At 45.0% G+C, this 19,850-nt stretch overlaps 20 non-coding genes across 20 annotated transcripts; all 20 read left to right on the top strand.

Moving 5' to 3' along the window:
• The first annotated feature begins 532 nt into the window (after window positions 1-532).
• LOC146773913 (U5 spliceosomal RNA) lies at window positions 533-647 on the top strand. The gene has a single exon (XR_014972515.1). It is a non-coding gene; the product is annotated as a U5 spliceosomal RNA (small nuclear RNA).
• Window positions 648-1,500: 853 nt separating this feature from the next.
• Window positions 1,501-1,615, top strand: LOC146773912 (U5 spliceosomal RNA). Its single transcript, XR_014974726.1, has one exon. It is a non-coding gene; the product is annotated as a U5 spliceosomal RNA (small nuclear RNA).
• An 876-nt stretch (window positions 1,616-2,491) lies between these two features.
• LOC146773911 (U5 spliceosomal RNA) lies at window positions 2,492-2,606 on the top strand. The gene has a single exon (XR_014972514.1). It is a non-coding gene; the product is annotated as a U5 spliceosomal RNA (small nuclear RNA).
• Window positions 2,607-3,482: 876 nt separating this feature from the next.
• On the top strand, window positions 3,483-3,597 carry LOC146773910 (U5 spliceosomal RNA). The gene has a single exon (XR_014972513.1). It is a non-coding gene; the product is annotated as a U5 spliceosomal RNA (small nuclear RNA).
• Window positions 3,598-4,473: 876 nt separating this feature from the next.
• Window positions 4,474-4,588, top strand: LOC146773909 (U5 spliceosomal RNA). The gene has a single exon (XR_014972512.1). It is a non-coding gene; the product is annotated as a U5 spliceosomal RNA (small nuclear RNA).
• Window positions 4,589-5,440: 852 nt separating this feature from the next.
• On the top strand, window positions 5,441-5,555 carry LOC146773908 (U5 spliceosomal RNA). The gene has a single exon (XR_014972511.1). It is a non-coding gene; the product is annotated as a U5 spliceosomal RNA (small nuclear RNA).
• Window positions 5,556-6,431: 876 nt separating this feature from the next.
• On the top strand, window positions 6,432-6,546 carry LOC146773907 (U5 spliceosomal RNA). The gene has a single exon (XR_014972510.1). It is a non-coding gene; the product is annotated as a U5 spliceosomal RNA (small nuclear RNA).
• Window positions 6,547-7,399: 853 nt separating this feature from the next.
• LOC146773906 (U5 spliceosomal RNA) lies at window positions 7,400-7,514 on the top strand. The gene has a single exon (XR_014974479.1). It is a non-coding gene; the product is annotated as a U5 spliceosomal RNA (small nuclear RNA).
• Window positions 7,515-8,402: 888 nt separating this feature from the next.
• Window positions 8,403-8,517, top strand: LOC146773905 (U5 spliceosomal RNA). The gene has a single exon (XR_014974725.1). It is a non-coding gene; the product is annotated as a U5 spliceosomal RNA (small nuclear RNA).
• An 876-nt stretch (window positions 8,518-9,393) lies between these two features.
• On the top strand, window positions 9,394-9,508 carry LOC146773904 (U5 spliceosomal RNA). Its single transcript, XR_014972509.1, has one exon. It is a non-coding gene; the product is annotated as a U5 spliceosomal RNA (small nuclear RNA).
• Window positions 9,509-10,360: 852 nt separating this feature from the next.
• Window positions 10,361-10,475, top strand: LOC146773903 (U5 spliceosomal RNA). The gene has a single exon (XR_014972508.1). It is a non-coding gene; the product is annotated as a U5 spliceosomal RNA (small nuclear RNA).
• An 876-nt stretch (window positions 10,476-11,351) lies between these two features.
• On the top strand, window positions 11,352-11,466 carry LOC146773902 (U5 spliceosomal RNA). The gene has a single exon (XR_014972915.1). It is a non-coding gene; the product is annotated as a U5 spliceosomal RNA (small nuclear RNA).
• An 876-nt stretch (window positions 11,467-12,342) lies between these two features.
• LOC146773901 (U5 spliceosomal RNA) lies at window positions 12,343-12,457 on the top strand. The gene has a single exon (XR_014972507.1). It is a non-coding gene; the product is annotated as a U5 spliceosomal RNA (small nuclear RNA).
• An 852-nt stretch (window positions 12,458-13,309) lies between these two features.
• Window positions 13,310-13,424, top strand: LOC146773900 (U5 spliceosomal RNA). Its single transcript, XR_014972506.1, has one exon. It is a non-coding gene; the product is annotated as a U5 spliceosomal RNA (small nuclear RNA).
• Window positions 13,425-14,313: 889 nt separating this feature from the next.
• LOC146773899 (U5 spliceosomal RNA) lies at window positions 14,314-14,428 on the top strand. Its single transcript, XR_014974630.1, has one exon. It is a non-coding gene; the product is annotated as a U5 spliceosomal RNA (small nuclear RNA).
• Window positions 14,429-15,304: 876 nt separating this feature from the next.
• Window positions 15,305-15,419, top strand: LOC146773898 (U5 spliceosomal RNA). The gene has a single exon (XR_014972505.1). It is a non-coding gene; the product is annotated as a U5 spliceosomal RNA (small nuclear RNA).
• An 852-nt stretch (window positions 15,420-16,271) lies between these two features.
• LOC146773897 (U5 spliceosomal RNA) lies at window positions 16,272-16,386 on the top strand. The gene has a single exon (XR_014972504.1). It is a non-coding gene; the product is annotated as a U5 spliceosomal RNA (small nuclear RNA).
• An 889-nt stretch (window positions 16,387-17,275) lies between these two features.
• LOC146773896 (U5 spliceosomal RNA) lies at window positions 17,276-17,390 on the top strand. Its single transcript, XR_014972503.1, has one exon. It is a non-coding gene; the product is annotated as a U5 spliceosomal RNA (small nuclear RNA).
• Window positions 17,391-18,266: 876 nt separating this feature from the next.
• Window positions 18,267-18,381, top strand: LOC146773895 (U5 spliceosomal RNA). The gene has a single exon (XR_014972903.1). It is a non-coding gene; the product is annotated as a U5 spliceosomal RNA (small nuclear RNA).
• Window positions 18,382-19,257: 876 nt separating this feature from the next.
• LOC146773894 (U5 spliceosomal RNA) lies at window positions 19,258-19,372 on the top strand. Its single transcript, XR_014972502.1, has one exon. It is a non-coding gene; the product is annotated as a U5 spliceosomal RNA (small nuclear RNA).
• The last annotated feature ends 478 nt before the right edge of the window (window positions 19,373-19,850 follow it).

Here is a 19,850-nt window from a genome sequence, read left to right as displayed (position 1 = left end):
GTCGCCAATCCTGAGTCAGCTTCCTCTCAGGTAGACTTGAAGGGGCACGTCAGACTTGTTTCACGTGTCTCCAGCCTAGACAGATATATCCTTCTATATTCAGGTTTAATGAAAGTACGTGTGAAAAAGGCACATACGGTGCATGGCTATGTGTAGAGCACAGTGGTGGCTCTGAGCATATCGATTGGAGGGATGGTGTTGAAAGCGTAAAATGGCTAGGGGACAAAAGGCCTACAGTGCCACTTAACTAAAAGCCTGATTCACATTTCCTGTTCCCCTTCCCCAGCAGCCCCGACAACTCCTAATGAGCTGAGGTGAGTACAAAAGAAATTTGCATATTCCCAGACATACACATGTGAACAGTCCACCTTTTTGTACCTTGAGCAGAGACTTTGAAATGTTGGCCTGTTTTGCCCACCGGCCTGGTTCTCGCCCTCTTTCTTAGAGCCTGAAAATACCTTTCAGGTCCTCACCCTCGCAATGACAGGGTCTTTGATGTGCCGCCACTTACCCTAGAGAGCTATATTGTCACTTACTCTGGTTTCTCTTCAAAACGAAAAAATCTTTCGCCTTTTACTAAAGATTTCCGTGGAGAGGAACATTTAAGAGTTTATTCAATTTTTTTAAGCCTTGCCACAGGTGAGGCTGTTTATCATTTGTTTAAAAGAAAAGCATTACAAGTTGGGGAATATCCAGCAATTGTCTGCTGCTTTTTTGGGGGACATGAGTTTGGTGTTTTATTCCTGAGCTCTCTGCTTGCTCATTTGCATAAACAGAGTGCAGGAGAGGTGCCTCATGGGAAAGAGCTTGTGCAGTGCATGAGATTGCTTTTCTTGACTGACTTGAAACTTCACGATTGCAGGCAGTATATTTTCTTATCTCCCAAAGATCCTGCTGCCAGATCCCAGAGGTCACCCTCCTTTTTAAAGGTGGGACCAAGACTCATGCTGTGCTTTTCATAGGGCTTGCCCGTTATTTGTGTCCGTTTAGAGGTGTCCTGAGAGGTCACCAATCCTGAGTCAGCTTCCTCTCAGGTAGACTTGAAGGGGCACGTCAGACTTGTTTCACGTGTCTCCAGCCTAGACAGATATATCCTTCTATATTCAGGTTTAATGAAAGTACGTGTGAAAAAGGCACATACGGTGCATGGCTATGTGTAGAGCGTGTTGAAAGCGTAAAATGGCTAGGGGACAAAAGGCCTACAGTGCCACTTAACTAAAAGCCTGATTCACATTTCCTGTTCCCCTTCCCCAGCAGCCCCGACAACTCCTAATGAGCTGAGGTGAGTACAAAAGAAATTTGCATATTCCCAGACATACACATGTGAACAGTCCACCTTTTTGTACCTTGAGCAGAGACTTTGAAATGTTGGCCTGTTTTGCCCACCGGCCTGGTTCTCGCCCTCTTTCTTAGAGCCTGAAAATACCTTTCAGGTCCTCACCCTCGCAATGACAGGGTCTTTTATGTGCCGCCACTTACCCTAGAGAGCTATATTGTCACTTACTCTGGTTTCTCTTCAAAACCAAAAAATCTTTCGCCTTTTACTAAAGATTTCCGTGGAGAGGAACATTTAAGAGTTTATTCAATTTTTTTAATCCTTGCCACAGGTGAGGCTGTTTATCATTTGTTTAAAAGAAAAGCATTACAAGTTGGGGAATATCCAGCAATTGTCTGCTGCTTTTTTGGGGGACATGAGTTTGGTGTTTTATTCCTGAGCTCTCTGCTTGCTCATTTGCATAAACAGAGTGCAGGAGAGGTGCCTCATGGGAAAGAGCTTGTGCAGTGCATGAGATTGCTTTTCTTGACTGACTTGAAACTTCACGATTGCAGGCAGTATATTTTCTTATCTCCCAAAGATCCTGCTGCCAGATCCCAGAGGTCACCCTCCTTTTTAAAGGTGGGACCAAGACTCATGCTGTGCTTTTCATAGGGCTTGCCCGTTATTTGTGCCCGTGAGAGGTCACCAATCCTGAGTCAGCTTCCTCTCAGGTAGACTTGAAGGGGCACGTCAGACTTGTTTCATGTGTCTCCAGCCTAGACAGATATATCCTTCTATATTCAGGTTTAATGAAAGTACGTGTGAAAAAGGCACATACGGTGCATGGCTATGTGTAGAGCACAGTGGTGGCTCTGAGCATATCGATTGGAGAGATGGTGTTGAAAGCGTAAAATGGCTAGGGGACAAAAGGCCTACAGTGCCACTTAACTAAAAGCCTGATTCACATTTCCTGTTCCCCTTCCCCAGCAGCCCCGACAACTCCTAATGAGCTGAGGTGAGTACAAAAGAAATTTGCATATTCCCAGACATACACATGTGAACAGTCCACCTTTTTGTACCTTGAGCAGAGACTTTGAAATGTTGGCCTGTTTTGCCCACCGGCCTGGTTCTCGCCCTCTTTCTTAGAGCCTGAAAATACCTTTCAGGTCCTCACCCTCGCAATGACAGGGTCTTTGATGTGCCGCCACTTACCCTAGAGAGCTATATTGTCACTTACTCTGGTTTCTCTTCAAAACGAAAAAATCTTTCGCCTTTTACTAAAGATTTCCGTGGAGAGGAACATTTAAGAGTTTATTCAATTTTTTTAAGCCTTGCCACAGGTGAGGCTGTTTATCAGTTGTTTAAAAGAAAAGCATTACAAGTTGGGGAATATCCAGCAATTGTCTGCTGCTTTTTTGGGGGACATGAGTTTGGTGTTTTATTCCTGAGCTCTCTGCTTGCTCATTTGCATAAACAGAGTGCAGGAGAGGTGCCTCATGGGAAAGAGCTTGTGCAGTGCATGAGATTGCTTTTCTTGACTGACTTGAAACTTCACGATCGCAGGCAGTATATTTTCTTATCTCCCAAAGATCCTGCTGCCAGATCCCAGAGGTCACCCTCCTTTTTAAAGGTGGGACCAAGACTCATGCTGTGCTTTTCATAGGGCTTGCCCGTTATTTGTGCCCGTGAGAGGTCGCCAATCCTGAGTCAGCTTCCTCTCAGGTAGACTTGAAGGGGCACGTCAGACTTGTTTCACGTGTCTCCAGCCTAGACAGATATATCCTTCTATATTCAGGTTTAATGAAAGTACGTGTGAAAAAGGCACATACGGTGCATGGCTATGTGTAGAGCACAGTGGTGGCTCTGAGCATATCGATTGGAGGGATGGTGTTGAAAGCGTAAAATGGCTAGGGGACAAAAGGCCTACAGTGCCACTTAACTAAAAGCCTGATTCACATTTCCTGTTCCCCTTCCCCAGCAGCCCCGACAACTCCTAATGAGCTGAGGTGAGTACAAAAGAAATTTGCATATTCCCAGACATACACATGTGAACAGTCCACCTTTTTGTACCTTGAGCAGAGACTTTGAAATGTTGGCCTGTTTTGCCCACCGGCCTGGTTCTCGCCCTCTTTCTTAGAGCCTGAAAATACCTTTCAGGTCCTCACCCTCGCAATGACAGGGTCTTTGATGTGCCGCCACTTACCCTAGAGAGCTATATTGTCACTTACTCTGGTTTCTCTTCAAAACGAAAAAATCTTTCGCCTTTTACTAAAGATTTCCGTGGAGAGGAACATTTAAGAGTTTATTCAATTTTTTTAAGCCTTGCCACAGGTGAGGCTGTTTATCATTTGTTTAAAAGAAAAGCATTACAAGTTGGGGAATATCCAGCAATTGTCTGCTGCTTTTTTGGGGGACATGAGTTTGGTGTTTTATTCCTGAGCTCTCTGCTTGCTCATTTGCATAAACAGAGTGCAGGAGAGGTGCCTCATGGGAAAGAGCTTGTGCAGTGCATGAGATTGCTTTTCTTGACTGACTTGAAACTTCACGATTGCAGGCAGTATATTTTCTTATCTCCCAAAGATCCTGCTGCCAGATCCCAGAGGTCACCCTCCTTTTTAAAGGTGGGACCAAGACTCATGCTGTGCTTTTCATAGGGCTTGCCCGTTATTTGTGCCCGTGAGAGGTCACCAATCCTGAGTCAGCTTCCTCTCAGGTAGACTTGAAGGGGCACGTCAGACTTGTTTCATGTGTCTCCAGCCTAGACAGATATATCCTTCTATATTCAGGTTTAATGAAAGTACGTGTGAAAAAGGCACATACGGTGCATGGCTATGTGTAGAGCACAGTGGTGGCTCTGAGCATATCGATTGGAGAGATGGTGTTGAAAGCGTAAAATGGCTAGGGGACAAAAGGCCTACAGTGCCACTTAACTAAAAGCCTGATTCACATTTCCTGTTCCCCTTCCCCAGCAGCCCCGACAACTCCTAATGAGCTGAGGTGAGTACAAAAGAAATTTGCATATTCCCAGACATACACATGTGAACAGTCCACCTTTTTGTACCTTGAGCAGAGACTTTGAAATGTTGGCCTGTTTTGCCCACCGGCCTGGTTCTCGCCCTCTTTCTTAGAGCCTGAAAATACCTTTCAGGTCCTCACCCTCGCAATGACAGGGTCTTTGATGTGCCGCCACTTACCCTAGAGAGCTATATTGTCACTTACTCTGGTTTCTCTTCAAAACGAAAAAATCTTTCGCCTTTTACTAAAGATTTCCGTGGAGAGGAACATTTAAGAGTTTATTCAATTTTTTTAAGCCTTGCCACAGGTGAGGCTGTTTATCATTTGTTTAAAAGAAAAGCATTACAAGTTGGGGAATATCCAGCAATTGTCTGCTGCTTTTTTGGGGGACATGAGTTTGGTGTTTTATTCCTGAGCTCTCTGCTTGCTCATTTGCATAAACAGAGTGCAGGAGAGGTGCCTCATGGGAAAGAGCTTGTGCAGTGCATGAGATTGCTTTTCTTGACTGACTTGAAACTTCACGATCGCAGGCAGTATATTTTCTTATCTCCCAAAGATCCTGCTGCCAGATCCCAGAGGTCACCCTCCTTTTTAAAGGTGGGACCAAGACTCATGCTGTGCTTTTCATAGGGCTTGCCCGTTATTTGTGCCCGTTAGAGGTGCCCTGAGAGGTCGCCAATCCTGAGTCAGCTTCCTCTCAGGTAGACTTGAAGGGGCACGTCAGACTTGTTTCACGTGTCTCCAGCCTAGACAGATATATCCTTCTATATTCAGGTTTAATGAAAGTACGTGTGAAAAAGGCACATACGGTGCATGGCTATGTGTAGAGCGTGTTGAAAGCGTAAAATGGCTAGGGGACAAAAGGCCTACAGTGCCACTTAACTAAAAGCCTGATTCACATTTCCTGTTCCCCTTCCCCAGCAGCCCCGACAACTCCTAATGAGCTGAGGTGAGTACAAAAGAAATTTGCATATTCCCAGACATACACATGTGAACAGTCCACCTTTTTGTACCTTGAGCAGAGACTTTGAAATGTTGGCCTGTTTTGCCCACCGGCCTGGTTCTCGCCCTCTTTCTTAGAGCCTGAAAATACCTTTCAGGTCCTCACCCTCGCAATGACAGGGTCTTTGATGTGCCGCCACTTACCCTAGAGAGCTATATTGTCACTTACTCTGGTTTCTCTTCAAAACGAAAAAATCTTTCGCCTTTTACTAAAGATTTCCGTGGAGAGGAACATTTAAGAGTTTATTCAATTTTTTTAAGCCTTGCCACAGGTGAGGCTGTTTATCAGTTGTTTAAAAGAAAAGCATTACAAGTTGGGGAATATCCAGCAATTGTCTGCTGCTTTTTTGGGGGACATGAGTTTGGTGTTTTATTCCTGAGCTCTCTGCTTGCTCATTTGCATAAACAGAGTGCAGGAGAGGTGCCTCATGGGAAAGAGCTTGTGCAGTGCATGAGATTGCTTTTCTTGACTGACTTGAAACTTCACGATTGCAGGCAGTATATTTTCTTATCTCCCAAAGATCCTGCTGCCAGATCCCAGAGGTCACCCTCCTTTTTAAAGGTGGGACCAAGACTCATGCTGTGCTTTTCATAGGGCTTGCCCGTTATTTGTGCCCGTGAGAGGTCGCCAATCCTGAGTCAGCTTCCTCTCAGGTAGACTTGAAGGGGCACGTCAGACTTGTTTCACGTGTCTCCAGCCTAGACAGATATATCCTTCTATATTCAGGTTTAATGAAAGTACGTGTGAAAAAGGCACATACGGTGCATGGCTATGTGTAGAGCACAGTGGTGGCTCTGAGCATATCGATTGGAGGGATGGTGTTGAAAGCGTAAAATGGCTAGGGGACAAAAGGCCTACAGTGCCACTTAACTAAAAGCCTGATTCACATTTCCTGTTCCCCTTCCCCAGCAGCCCCGACAACTCCTAATGAGCTGAGGTGAGTACAAAAGAAATTTGCATATTCCCAGACATACACATGTGAACAGTCCACCTTTTTGTACCTTGAGCAGAGACTTTGAAATGTTGGCCTGTTTTGCCCACCGGCCTGGTTCTCGCCCTCTTTCTTAGAGCCTGAAAATACCTTTCAGGTCCTCACCCTCGCAATGACAGGGTCTTTGATGTGCCGCCACTTACCCTAGAGAGCTATATTGTCACTTACTCTGGTTTCTCTTCAAAACGAAAAAATCTTTCGCCTTTTACTAAAGATTTCCGTGGAGAGGAACATTTAAGAGTTTATTCAATTTTTTTAAGCCTTGCCACAGGTGAGGCTGTTTATCATTTGTTTAAAAGAAAAGCATTACAAGTTGGGGAATATCCAGCAATTGTCTGCTGCTTTTTTGGGGGACATGAGTTTGGTGTTTTATTCCTGAGCTCTCTGCTTGCTCATTTGCATAAACAGAGTGCAGGAGAGGTGCCTCATGGGAAAGAGCTTGTGCAGTGCATGAGATTGCTTTTCTTGACTGACTTGAAACTTCACGATTGCAGGCAGTATATTTTCTTATCTCCCAAAGATCCTGCTGCCAGATCCCAGAGGTCACCCTCCTTTTTAAAGGTGGGACCAAGACTCATGCTGTGCTTTTCATAGGGCTTGCCCGTTATTTGTGTCCGTTTAGAGGTGTCCTGAGAGGTCACCAATCCTGAGTCAGCTTCCTCTCAGGTAGACTTGAAGGGGCACGTCAGACTTGTTTCACGTGTCTCCAGCCTAGACAGATATATCCTTCTATATTCAGGTTTAATGAAAGTACGTGTGAAAAAGGCACATACGGTGCATGGCTATGTGTAGAGCGTGTTGAAAGCGTAAAATGGCTAGGGGACAAAAGGCCTACAGTGCCACTTAACTAAAAGCCTGATTCACATTTCCTGTTCCCCTTCCCCAGCAGCCCCGACAACTCCTAATGAGCTGAGGTGAGTACAAAAGAAATTTGCATATTCCCAGACATACACATGTGAACAGTCCACCTTTTTGTACCTTGAGCAGAGACTTTGAAATGTTGGCCTGTTTTGCCCACCGGCCTGGTTCTCGCCCTCTTTCTTAGAGCCTGAAAATACCTTTCAGGTCCTCACCCTCGCAATGACAGGGTCTTTGATGTGCCGCCACTTACCCTAGAGAGCTATATTGTCACTTACTCTGGTTTCTCTTCAAAACGAAAAAATATTTCGCCTTTTACTAAAGATTTCCGTGGAGAGGAACATTTAAGAGTTTATTCAATTTTTTTAAGCCTTGCCACAGGTGAGGCTGTTTATCATTTGTTTAAAAGAAAAGCATTACAAGTTGGGGAATATCCAGCAATTGTCTGCTGCTTTTTTGGGGGACATGAGTTTGGTGTTTTATTCCTGAGCTCTCTGCTTGCTCATTTGCATAAACAGAGTGCAGGAGAGGTGCCTCATGGGAAAGAGCTTGTGCAGTGCATGAGATTGCTTTTCTTGACTGACTTGAAACTTCACGATCGCAGGCAGTATATTTTCTTATCTCCCAAAGATCCTGCTGCCAGATCCCAGAGGTCACCCTCCTTTTTAAAGGTGGGACCAAGACTCATGCTGTGCTTTTCATAGGGCTTGCCCGTTATTTGTGCCTGTTAGAGGTGCCCTGAGAGGTCGCCAATCCTGAGTCAGCTTCCTCTCAGGTAGACTTGAAGGGGCACGTCAGACTTGTTTCACGTGTCTCCAGCCTAGACAGATATATCCTTCTATATTCAGGTTTAATGAAAGTACGTGTGAAAAAGGCACATACGGTGCATGGCTATGTGTAGAGCACAGTGGTGGCTCTGAGCATATCGATTGGAGGGATGGTGTTGAAAGCGTAAAATGGCTAGGGGACAAAAGGCCTACAGTGCCACTTAACTAAAAGCCTGATTCACATTTCCTGTTCCCCTTCCCCAGCAGCCCCGACAACTCCTAATGAGCTGAGGTGAGTACAAAAGAAATTTGCATATTCCCAGACATACACATGTGAACAGTCCACCTTTTTGTACCTTGAGCAGAGACTTTGAAATGTTGGCCTGTTTTGCCCACCGGCCTGGTTCTCGCCCTCTTTCTTAGAGCCTGAAAATACCTTTCAGGTCCTCACCCTCGCAATGACAGGGTCTTTTATGTGCCGCCACTTACCCTAGAGAGCTATATTGTCACTTACTCTGGTTTCTCTTCAAAACCAAAAAATCTTTCGCCTTTTACTAAAGATTTCCGTGGAGAGGAACATTTAAGAGTTTATTCAATTTTTTTAATCCTTGCCACAGGTGAGGCTGTTTATCATTTGTTTAAAAGAAAAGCATTACAAGTTGGGGAATATCCAGCAATTGTCTGCTGCTTTTTTGGGGGACATGAGTTTGGTGTTTTATTCCTGAGCTCTCTGCTTGCTCATTTGCATAAACAGAGTGCAGGAGAGGTGCCTCATGGGAAAGAGCTTGTGCAGTGCATGAGATTGCTTTTCTTGACTGACTTGAAACTTCACGATTGCAGGCAGTATATTTTCTTATCTCCCAAAGATCCTGCTGCCAGATCCCAGAGGTCACCCTCCTTTTTAAAGGTGGGACCAAGACTCATGCTGTGCTTTTCATAGGGCTTGCCCGTTATTTGTGCCCGTGAGAGGTCACCAATCCTGAGTCAGCTTCCTCTCAGGTAGACTTGAAGGGGCACGTCAGACTTGTTTCATGTGTCTCCAGCCTAGACAGATATATCCTTCTATATTCAGGTTTAATGAAAGTACGTGTGAAAAAGGCACATACGGTGCATGGCTATGTGTAGAGCACAGTGGTGGCTCTGAGCATATCGATTGGAGAGATGGTGTTGAAAGCGTAAAATGGCTAGGGGACAAAAGGCCTACAGTGCCACTTAACTAAAAGCCTGATTCACATTTCCTGTTCCCCTTCCCCAGCAGCCCCGACAACTCCTAATGAGCTGAGGTGAGTACAAAAGAAATTTGCATATTCCCAGACATACACATGTGAACAGTCCACCTTTTTGTACCTTGAGCAGAGACTTTGAAATGTTGGCCTGTTTTGCCCACCGGCCTGGTTCTCGCCCTCTTTCTTAGAGCCTGAAAATACCTTTCAGGTCCTCACCCTCGCAATGACAGGGTCTTTGATGTGCCGCCACTTACCCTAGAGAGCTATATTGTCACTTACTCTGGTTTCTCTTCAAAACGAAAAAATCTTTCGCCTTTTACTAAAGATTTCCGTGGAGAGGAACATTTAAGAGTTTATTCAATTTTTTTAAGCCTTGCCACAGGTGAGGCTGTTTATCATTTGTTTAAAAGAAAAGCATTACAAGTTGGGGAATATCCAGCAATTGTCTGCTGCTTTTTTGGGGGACATGAGTTTGGTGTTTTATTCCTGAGCTCTCTGCTTGCTCATTTGCATAAACAGAGTGCAGGAGAGGTGCCTCATGGGAAAGAGCTTGTGCAGTGCATGAGATTGCTTTTCTTGACTGACTTGAAACTTCACGATCGCAGGCAGTATATTTTCTTATCTCCCAAAGATCCTGCTGCCAGATCCCAGAGGTCACCCTCCTTTTTAAAGGTGGGACCAAGACTCATGCTGTGCTTTTCATAGGGCTTGCCCGTTATTTGTGCCCGTTAGAGGTGCCCTGAGAAGTCGCCAATCCTGAGTCAGCTTCCTCTCAGGTAGACTTGAAGGGGCACGTCAGACTTGTTTCACGTGTCTCCAGCCTAGACAGATATATCCTTCTATATTCAGGTTTAATGAAAGTACGTGTGAAAAAGGCACATACGGTGCATGGCTATGTGTAGAGCGTGTTGAAAGCGTAAAATGGCTAGGGGACAAAAGGCCTACAGTGCCACTTAACTAAAAGCCTGATTCACATTTCCTGTTCCCCTTCCCCAGCAGCCCCGACAACTCCTAATGAGCTGAGGTGAGTACAAAAGAAATTTGCATATTCCCAGACATACACATGTGAACAGTCCACCTTTTTGTACCTTGAGCAGAGACTTTGAAATGTTGGCCTGTTTTGCCCACCGGCCTGGTTCTCGCCCTCTTTCTTAGAGCCTGAAAATACCTTTCAGGTCCTCACCCTCGCAATGACAGGGTCTTTGATGTGCCGCCACTTACCCTAGAGAGCTATATTGTCACTTACTCTGGTTTCTCTTCAAAACGAAAAAATCTTTCGCCTTTTACTAAAGATTTCCGTGGAGAGGAACATTTAAGAGTTTATTCAATTTTTTTAAGCCTTGCCACAGGTGAGGCTGTTTATCATTTGTTTAAAAGAAAAGCATTACAAGTTGGGGAATATCCAGCAATTGTCTGCTGCTTTTTTGGGGGACATGAGTTTGGTGTTTTATTCCTGAGCTCTCTGCTTGCTCATTTGCATAAACAGAGTGCAGGAGAGGTGCCTCATGGGAAAGAGCTTGTGCAGTGCATGAGATTGCTTTTCTTGACTGACTTGAAACTTCACGATTGCAGGCAGTATATTTTCTTATCTCCCAAAGATCCTGCTGCCAGATCCCAGAGGTCACCCTCCTTTTTAAAGGTGGGACCAAGACTCATGCTGTGCTTTTCATAGGGCTTGCCCGTTATTTGTGCCCGTGAGAGGTCACCAATCCTGAGTCAGCTTCCTCTCAGGTAGACTTGAAGGGGCACGTCAGACTTGTTTCATGTGTCTCCAGCCTAGACAGATATATCCTTCTATATTCAGGTTTAATGAAAGTACGTGTGAAAAAGGCACATACGGTGCATGGCTATGTGTAGAGCACAGTGGTGGCTCTGAGCATATCGATTGGAGAGATGGTGTTGAAAGCGTAAAATGGCTAGGGGACAAAAGGCCTACAGTGCCACTTAACTAAAAGCCTGATTCACATTTCCTGTTCCCCTTCCCCAGCAGCCCCGACAACTCCTAATGAGCTGAGGTGAGTACAAAAGAAATTTGCATATTCCCAGACATACACATGTGAACAGTCCACCTTTTTGTACCTTGAGCAGAGACTTTGAAATGTTGGCCTGTTTTGCCCACCGGCCTGGTTCTCGCCCTCTTTCTTAGAGCCTTAAAATACCTTTCAGGTCCTCACCCTCGCAATGACAGGGTCTTTGATGTGCCGCCACTTACCCTAGAGAGCTATATTGTCACTTACTCTGGTTTCTCTTCAAAACGAAAAAATCTTTCGCCTTTTACTAAAGATTTCCGTGGAGAGGAACATTTAAGAGTTTAATCAATTTTTTTAAGCCTTGCCACAGGTGAGGCTGTTTATCATTTGTTTAAAAGAAAAGTATTAGAAGTTGGGGAATATCCAGCAATTGTCTGCTGCTTTTTTGGGGGACATGAGTTTGGTGTTTTATTCCTGAGCTCTCTGCTTGCTCATTTGCATAAACAGAGTGCAGGAGAGGTGCCTCATGGGAAAGAGCTTGTGCAGTGCATGAGATTGCTTTTCTTGACTGACTTCAAACTTCACGATCGCAGGCAGTATATTTTCTTATCTCCCAAAGATCCTGCTGCCAGATCCCAGAGGTCACCCTCCTTTTTAAAGGTGGGACCAAGACTCATGCTGTGCTTTTCATAGGGCTTGCCCCTTATTTGTGCCCGTGAGAGGTCACCAATCCTGAGTCAGCTTCCTCTCAGGTAGACTTGAAGGGGCACGTCAGACTTGTTTCATGTGTCTCCAGCCTAGACAGATATATCCTTCTATATTCAGGTTTAATGAAAGTACGTGTGAAAAAGGCACATACGGTGCATGGCTATGTGTAGAGCACAGTGGTGGCTCTGAGCATATCGATTGGAGAGATGGTGTTGAAAGCGTAAAATGGCTAGGGGACAAAAGGCCTACAGTGCCACTTAACTAAAAGCCTGATTCACATTTCCTGTTCCCCTTCCCCAGCAGCCCCGACAACTCCTAATGAGCTGAGGTGAGTACAAAAGAAATTTGCATATTCCCAGACATACACATGTGAACAGTCCACCTTTTTGTACCTTGAGCAGAGACTTTGAAATGTTGGCCTGTTTTGCCCACCGGCCTGGTTCTCGCCCTCTTTCTTAGAGCCTGAAAATACCTTTCAGGTCCTCACCCTCGCAATGACAGGGTCTTTGATGTGCCGCCACTTACCCTAGAGAGCTATATTGTCACTTACTCTGGTTTCTCTTCAAAACGAAAAAATCTTTCGCCTTTTACTAAAGATTTCCGTGGAGAGGAACATTTAAGAGTTTATTCAATTTTTTTAAGCCTTGCCACAGGTGAGGCTGTTTATCATTTGTTTAAAAGAAAAGCATTACAAGTTGGGGAATATCCAGCAATTGTCTGCTGCTTTTTTGAGGGACATGAGTTTGGTGTTTTATTCCTGAGCTCTCTGCTTGCTCATTTGCATAAACAGAGTGCAGGAGAGGTGCCTCATGGGAAAGAGCTTGTGCAGTGCATGAGATTGCTTTTCTTGACTGACTTGAAACTTCACGATCGCAGGCAGTATATTTTCTTATCTCCCAAAGATCCTGCTGCCAGATCCCAGAGGTCACCCTCCTTTTTAAAGGTGGGACCAAGACTCATGCTGTGCTTTTCATAGGGCTTGCCCGTTATTTGTGCCCGTTAGAGGTGCCCTGAGAGGTCGCCAATCCTGAGTCAGCTTCCTCTCAGGTAGACTTGAAGGGGCACGTCAGACTTGTTTCACGTGTCTCCAGCCTAGACAGATATATCCTTCTATATTCAGGTTTAATGAAAGTACGTGTGAAAAAGGCACATACGGTGCATGGCTATGTGTAGAGCGTGTTGAAAGCGTAAAATGGCTAGGGGACAAAAGGCCTACAGTGCCACTTAACTAAAAGCCTGATTCACATTTCCTGTTCCCCTTCCCCAGCAGCCCCGACAACTCCTAATGAGCTGAGGTGAGTACAAAAGAAATTTGCATATTCCCAGACATACACATGTGAACAGTCCACCTTTTTGTACCTTGAGCAGAGACTTTGAAATGTTGGCCTGTTTTGCCCACCGGCCTGGTTCTCGCCCTCTTTCTTAGAGCCTGAAAATACCTTTCAGGTCCTCACCCTCGCAATGACAGGGTCTTTGATGTGCCGCCACTTACCCTAGAGAGCTATATTGTCACTTACTCTGGTTTCTCTTCAAAACGAAAAAATCTTTCGCCTTTTACTAAAGATTTCCGTGGAGAGGAACATTTAAGAGTTTATTCAATTTTTTTAAGCCTTGCCACAGGTGAGGCTGTTTATCATTTGTTTAAAAGAAAAGCATTACAAGTTGGGGAATATCCAGAAATTGTCTGCTGCTTTTTTGGGGGACATGAGTTTGGTGTTTTATTCCTGAGCTCTCTGCTTGCTCATTTGCATAAACAGAGTGCAGGAGAGGTGCCTCATGGGAAAGAGCTTGTGCAGTGCATGAGATTGCTTTTCTTGACTGACTTGAAACTTCACGATCGCAGGCAGTATATTTTCTTATCTCCCAAAGATCCTGCTGCCAGATCCCAGAGGTCACCCTCCTTTTTAAAGGTGGGACCAAGACTCATGCTGTGCTTTTCATAGGGCTTGCCCGTTATTTGTGTCCGTTTAGAGGTGCCCTGAGAGGTCACCAATCCTGAGTCAGCTTCCTCTCAGGTAGACTTGAAGGGGCACGTCAGACTTGTTTCATGTGTCTCCAGCCTAGACAGATATATCCTTCTATATTCAGGTTTAATGAAAGTACGTGTGAAAAAGGCACATACGGTGCATGGCTATGTGTAGAGCACAGTGGTGGCTCTGAGCATATCGATTGGAGGGATGGTGTTGAAAGCGTAAAATGGCTAGGGGACAAAAGGCCTACAGTGCCACTTAACTAAAAGCCTGATTCACATTTCCTGTTCCCCTTCCCCAGCAGCCCCGACAACTCCTAATGAGCTGAGGTGAGTACAAAAGAAATTTGCATATTCCCAGACATACACATGTGAACAGTCCACCTTTTTGTACCTTGAGCAGAGACTCTGAAATGTTGGCCTGTTTTGCCCACCGGCCTGGTTCTCGCCCTCTTTCTTAGAGCCTGAAAATACCTTTCAGGTCCTCACCCTCGCAATGACAGGGTCTTTGATGTGGCGCCACTTACCCTAGAGAGCTATATTGTCACTTATTCTGGTTTCTCTTCAAAACGAAAAAATCTTTCGCCTTTTACTAAAGATTTCCGTGGCGAGGAACATTTAAGAGTTTATTCAATTTTTTTAAGCCTTGCCACAGGTGAGGCTGTTTATCATTTGTTTAAAAGAAAAGTATTAGAAGTTGGGGAATATCCAGCAATTGTCTGCTGCTTTTTTGGGGGACATGAGTTTGGTGTTTTATTCCTGAGCTCTCTGCTTGCTCATTTGCATAAACAGAGTGCAGGAGAGGTGCCTCATGGGAAAGAGCTTGTGCAGTGCATGAGATTGCTTTTCTTGACTGACTTCAAACTTCACGATCGCAGGCAGTATATTTTCTTATCTCCCAAAGATCCTGCTGCCAGATCCCAGAGGTCACCCTCCTTTTTAAAGGTGGGACCAAGACTCATGCTGTGCTTTTCATAGGGCTTGCCCCTTATTTGTGCCCGTGAGAGGTCACCAATCCTGAGTCAGCTTCCTCTCAGGTAGACTTGAAGGGGCACGTCAGACTTGTTTCATGTGTCTCCAGCCTAGACAGATATATCCTTCTATATTCAGGTTTAATGAAAGTACGTGTGAAAAAGGCACATACGGTGCATGGCTATGTGTAGAGCACAGTGGTGGCTCTGAGCATATCGATTGGAGAGATGGTGTTGAAAGCGTAAAATGGCTAGGGGACAAAAGGCCTACAGTGCCACTTAACTAAAAGCCTGATTCACATTTCCTGTTCCCCTTCCCCAGCAGCCCCGACAACTCCTAATGAGCTGAGGTGAGTACAAAAGAAATTTGCATATTCCCAGACATACACATGTGAACAGTCCACCTTTTTGTACCTTGAGCAGAGACTTTGAAATGTTGGCCTGTTTTGCCCACCGGCCTGGTTCTCGCCCTCTTTCTTAGAGCCTGAAAATACCTTTCAGGTCCTCACCCTCGCAATGACAGGGTCTTTGATGTGCCGCCACTTACCCTAGAGAGCTATATTGTCACTTACTCTGGTTTCTCTTCAAAACGAAAAAATCTTTCGCCTTTTACTAAAGATTTCCGTGGAGAGGAACATTTAAGAGTTTATTCAATTTTTTTAAGCCTTGCCACAGGTGAGGCTGTTTATCATTCGTTTAAAAGAAAAGCATTACAAGTTGGGGAATATCCAGCAATTGTCTGCTGCTTTTTTGAGGGACATGAGTTTGGTGTTTTATTCCTGAGCTCTCTGCTTGCTCATTTGCATAAACAGAGTGCAGGAGAGGTGCCTCATGGGAAAGAGCTTGTGCAGTGCATGAGATTGCTTTTCTTGACTGACTTGAAACTTCACGATCGCAGGCAGTATATTTTCTTATCTCCCAAAGATCCTGCTGCCAGATCCCAGAGGTCACCCTCCTTTTTAAAGGTGGGACCAAGACTCATGCTGTGCTTTTCATAGGGCTTGCCCGTTATTTGTGCCCGTTAGAGGTGCCCTGAGAGGTCGCCAATCCTGAGTCAGCTTCCTCTCAGGTAGACTTGAAGGGGCACGTCAGACTTGTTTCACGTGTCTCCAGCCTAGACAGATATATGCTTCTATATTCAGGTTTAATGAAAGTACGTGTGAAAAAGGCACATACGGTGCATGGCTATGTGTAGAGCGTGTTGAAAGCGTAAAATGGCTAGGGGACAAAAGGCCTACAGTGCCACTTAACTAAAAGCCTGATTCACATTTCCTGTTCCCCTTCCCCAGCAGCCCCGACAACTCCTAATGAGCTGAGGTGAGTACAAAAGAAATTTGCATATTCCCAGACATACACATGTGAACAGTCCACCTTTTTGTACCTTGAGCAGAGACTTTGAAATGTTGGCCTGTTTTGCCCACCGGCCTGGTTCTCGCCCTCTTTCTTAGAGCCTGAAAATACCTTTCAGGTCCTCACCCTCGCAATGACAGGGTCTTTGATGTGCCGCCACTTACCCTAGAGAGCTATATTGTTACTTACTCTGGTTTCTCTTCAAAACGAAAAAATCTTTCGCCTTTTACTAAAGATTTCCGTGGAGAGGAACATTTAAGAGTTTATTCAATTTTTTTAAGCCTTGCCACAGGTGAGGCTGTTTATCATTTGTTTAAAAGAAAAGCATTACAAGTTGGGGAATATCCAGAAATTGTCTGCTGCTTTTTTGGGGGACATGAGTTTGGTGTTTTATTCCTGAGCTCTCTGCTTGCTCATTTGCATAAACAGAGTGCAGGAGAGGTGCCTCATGGGAAAGAGCTTGTGCAGTGCATGAGATTGCTTTTCTTGACTGACTTGAAACTTCACGATCGCAGGCAGTATATTTTCTTATCTCCCAAAGATCCTGCTGCCAGATCCCAGAGGTCACCCTCCTTTTTAAAGGTGGGACCAAGACTCCTGCTGTGCTTTTCATAGGGCTTGCCCATTATTTGTGTCCGTTTAGAGGTGCCCTGAGAGGTCACCAATCCTGAGTCAGCTTCCTCTCAGGTAGACTTGAAGGGGCACGTCAGACTTGTTTCATGTGTCTCCAGCCTAGACAGATATATCCTTCTATATTCAGGTTTAATGAAAGTACGTGTGAAAAAGGCACATACGGTGCATGGCTATGTGTAGAGCACAGTGGTGGCTCTGAGCATATCGATTGGAGGGATGGTGTTGAAAGCGTAAAATGGCTAGGGGACAAAAGGCCTACAGTGCCACTTAACTAAAAGCCTGATTCACATTTCCTGTTCCCCTTCCCCAGCAGCCCCGACAACTCCTAATGAGCTGAGGTGAGTACAAAAGAAATTTGCATATTCCCAGACATACACATGTGAACAGTCCACCTTTTTGTACCTTGAGCAGAGACTTTGAAATGTTGGCCTGTTTTGCCCACCGGCCTGGTTCTCGCCCTCTTTCTTAGAGCCTGAAAATACCTTTCAGGTCCTCACCCTCGCAATGACAGGGTCTTTGATGTGCCGCCACTTACCCTAGAGAGCTATATTGTCACTTACTCTGGTTTCTCTTCAAAACGAAAAAATCTTTCGCCTTTTACTAAAGATTTCCGTGGAGAGGAACATTTAAGAGTTTATTCAATTTTTTTAAGCCTTGCCACAGGTGAGGCTGTTTATCATTTGTTTAAAAGAAAAGCATTACAAGTTGGGGAATATCCAGCAATTGTCTGCTGCTTTTTTGGGGGACATGAGTTTGGTGTTTTATTCCTGAGCTCTCTGCTTGCTCATTTGCATAAACAGAGTGCAGGAGAGGTGCCTCATGGGAAAGAGCTTGTGCAGTGCATGAGATTGCTTTTCTTGACTGACTTGAAACTTCACGATTGCAGGCAGTATATTTTCTTATCTCCCAAAGATCCTGCTGCCAGATCCCAGAGGTCACCCTCCTTTTTAAAGGTGGGACCAAGACTCATGCTGTGCTTTTCATAGGGCTTGCCCGTTATTTGTGCCCGTGAGAGGTCACCAATCCTGAGTCAGCTTCCTCTCAGGTAGACTTGAAGGGGCACGTCAGACTTGTTTCATGTGTCTCCAGCCTAGACAGATATATCCTTCTATATTCAGGTTTAATGAAAGTACGTGTGAAAAAGGCACATACGGTGCATGGCTATGTGTAGAGCACAGTGGTGGCTCTGAGCATATCGATTGGAGAGATGGTGTTGAAAGCGTAAAATGGCTAGGGGACAAAAGGCCTACAGTGCCACTTAACTAAAAGCCTGATTCACATTTCCTGTTCCCCTTCCCCAGCAGCCCCGACAACTCCTAATGAGCTGAGGTGAGTACAAAAGAAATTTGCATATTCCCAGACATACACATGTGAACAGTCCACCTTTTTGTACCTTGAGCAGAGACTTTGAAATGTTGGCCTGTTTTGCCCACCGGCCTGGTTCTCGCCCTCTTTCTTAGAGCCTGAAAATACCTTTCAGGTCCTCACCCTCGCAATGACAGGGTCTTTGATGTGCCGCCACTTACCCTAGAGAGCTATATTGTCACTTACTCTGGTTTCTCTTCAAAACGAAAAAATCTTTCGCCTTTTACTAAAGATTTCCGTGGAGAGGAACATTTAAGAGTTTAATCAATTTTTTTAAGCCTTGCCACAGGTGAGGCTGTTTATCATTTGTTTAAAAGAAAAGTATTAGAAGTTGGGGAATATCCAGCAATTGTCTGCTGCTTTTTTGGGGGACATGAGTTTGGTGTTTTATTCCTGAGCTCTCTGCTTGCTCATTTGCATAAACAGAGTGCAGGAGAGGTGCCTCATGGGAAAGAGCTTGTGCAGTGCATGAGATTGCTTTTCTTGACTGACTTCAAACTTCACGATCGCAGGCAGTATATTTTCTTATCTCCCAAAGATCCTGCTGCCAGATCCCAGAGGTCACCCTCCTTTTTAAAGGTGGGACCAAGACTCATGCTGTGCTTTTCATAGGGCTTGCCCCTTATTTGTGCCCGTGAGAGGTCACCAATCCTGAGTCAGCTTCCTCTCAGGTAGACTTGAAGGGGCACGTCAGACTTGTTTCATGTGTCTCCAGCCTAGACAGATATATCCTTCTATATTCAGGTTTAATGAAAGTACGTGTGAAAAAGGCACATACGGTGCATGGCTATGTGTAGAGCACAGTGGTGGCTCTGAGCATATCGATTGGAGAGATGGTGTTGAAAGCGTAAAATGGCTAGGGGACAAAAGGCCTACAGTGCCACTTAACTAAAAGCCTGATTCACATTTCCTGTTCCCCTTCCCCAGCAGCCCCGACAACTCCTAATGAGCTGAGGTGAGTACAAAAGAAATTTGCATATTCCCAGACATACACATGTGAACAGTCCACCTTTTTGTACCTTGAGCAGAGACTTTGAAATGTTGGCCTGTTTTGCCCACCGGCCTGGTTCTCGCCCTCTTTCTTAGAGCCTGAAAATACCTTTCAGGTCCTCACCCTCGCAATGACAGGGTCTTTGATGTGCCGCCACTTACCCTAGAGAGCTATATTGTCACTTACTCTGGTTTCTCTTCAAAACGAAAAAATCTTTCGCCTTTTACTAAAGATTTCCGTGGAGAGGAACATTTAAGAGTTTATTCAATTTTTTTAAGCCTTGCCACAGGTGAGGCTGTTTATCATTTGTTTAAAAGAAAAGCATTACAAGTTGGGGAATATCCAGCAATTGTCTGCTGCTTTTTTGAGGGACATGAGTTTGGTGTTTTATTCCTGAGCTCTCTGCTTGCTCATTTGCATAAACAGAGTGCAGGAGAGGTGCCTCATGGGAAAGAGCTTGTGCAGTGCATGAGATTGCTTTTCTTGACTGACTTGAAACTTCACGATCGCAGGCAGTATATTTTCTTATCTCCCAAAGATCCTGCTGCCAGATCCCAGAGGTCACCCTCCTTTTTAAAGGTGGGACCAAGACTCATGCTGTGCTTTTCATAGGGCTTGCCCGTTATTTGTGCCCGTTAGAGGTGCCCTGAGAGGTCGCCAATCCTGAGTCAGCTTCCTCTCAGGTAGACTTGAAGGGGCACGTCAGACTTGTTTCACGTGTCTCCAGCCTAGACAGATATATCCTTCTATATTCAGGTTTAATGAAAGTACGTGT

The sequence above is a fragment of the Triturus cristatus genome, chromosome 12, assembly GCF_964204655.1.
Source record: "Triturus cristatus chromosome 12, aTriCri1.1, whole genome shotgun sequence".
Lineage (NCBI taxonomy): Eukaryota > Metazoa > Chordata > Amphibia > Caudata > Salamandridae > Triturus > Triturus cristatus.
The sequence above is the reverse complement of the archived record's forward strand: the minus strand, read 5'-3'. Positions and strand labels throughout refer to the sequence as shown.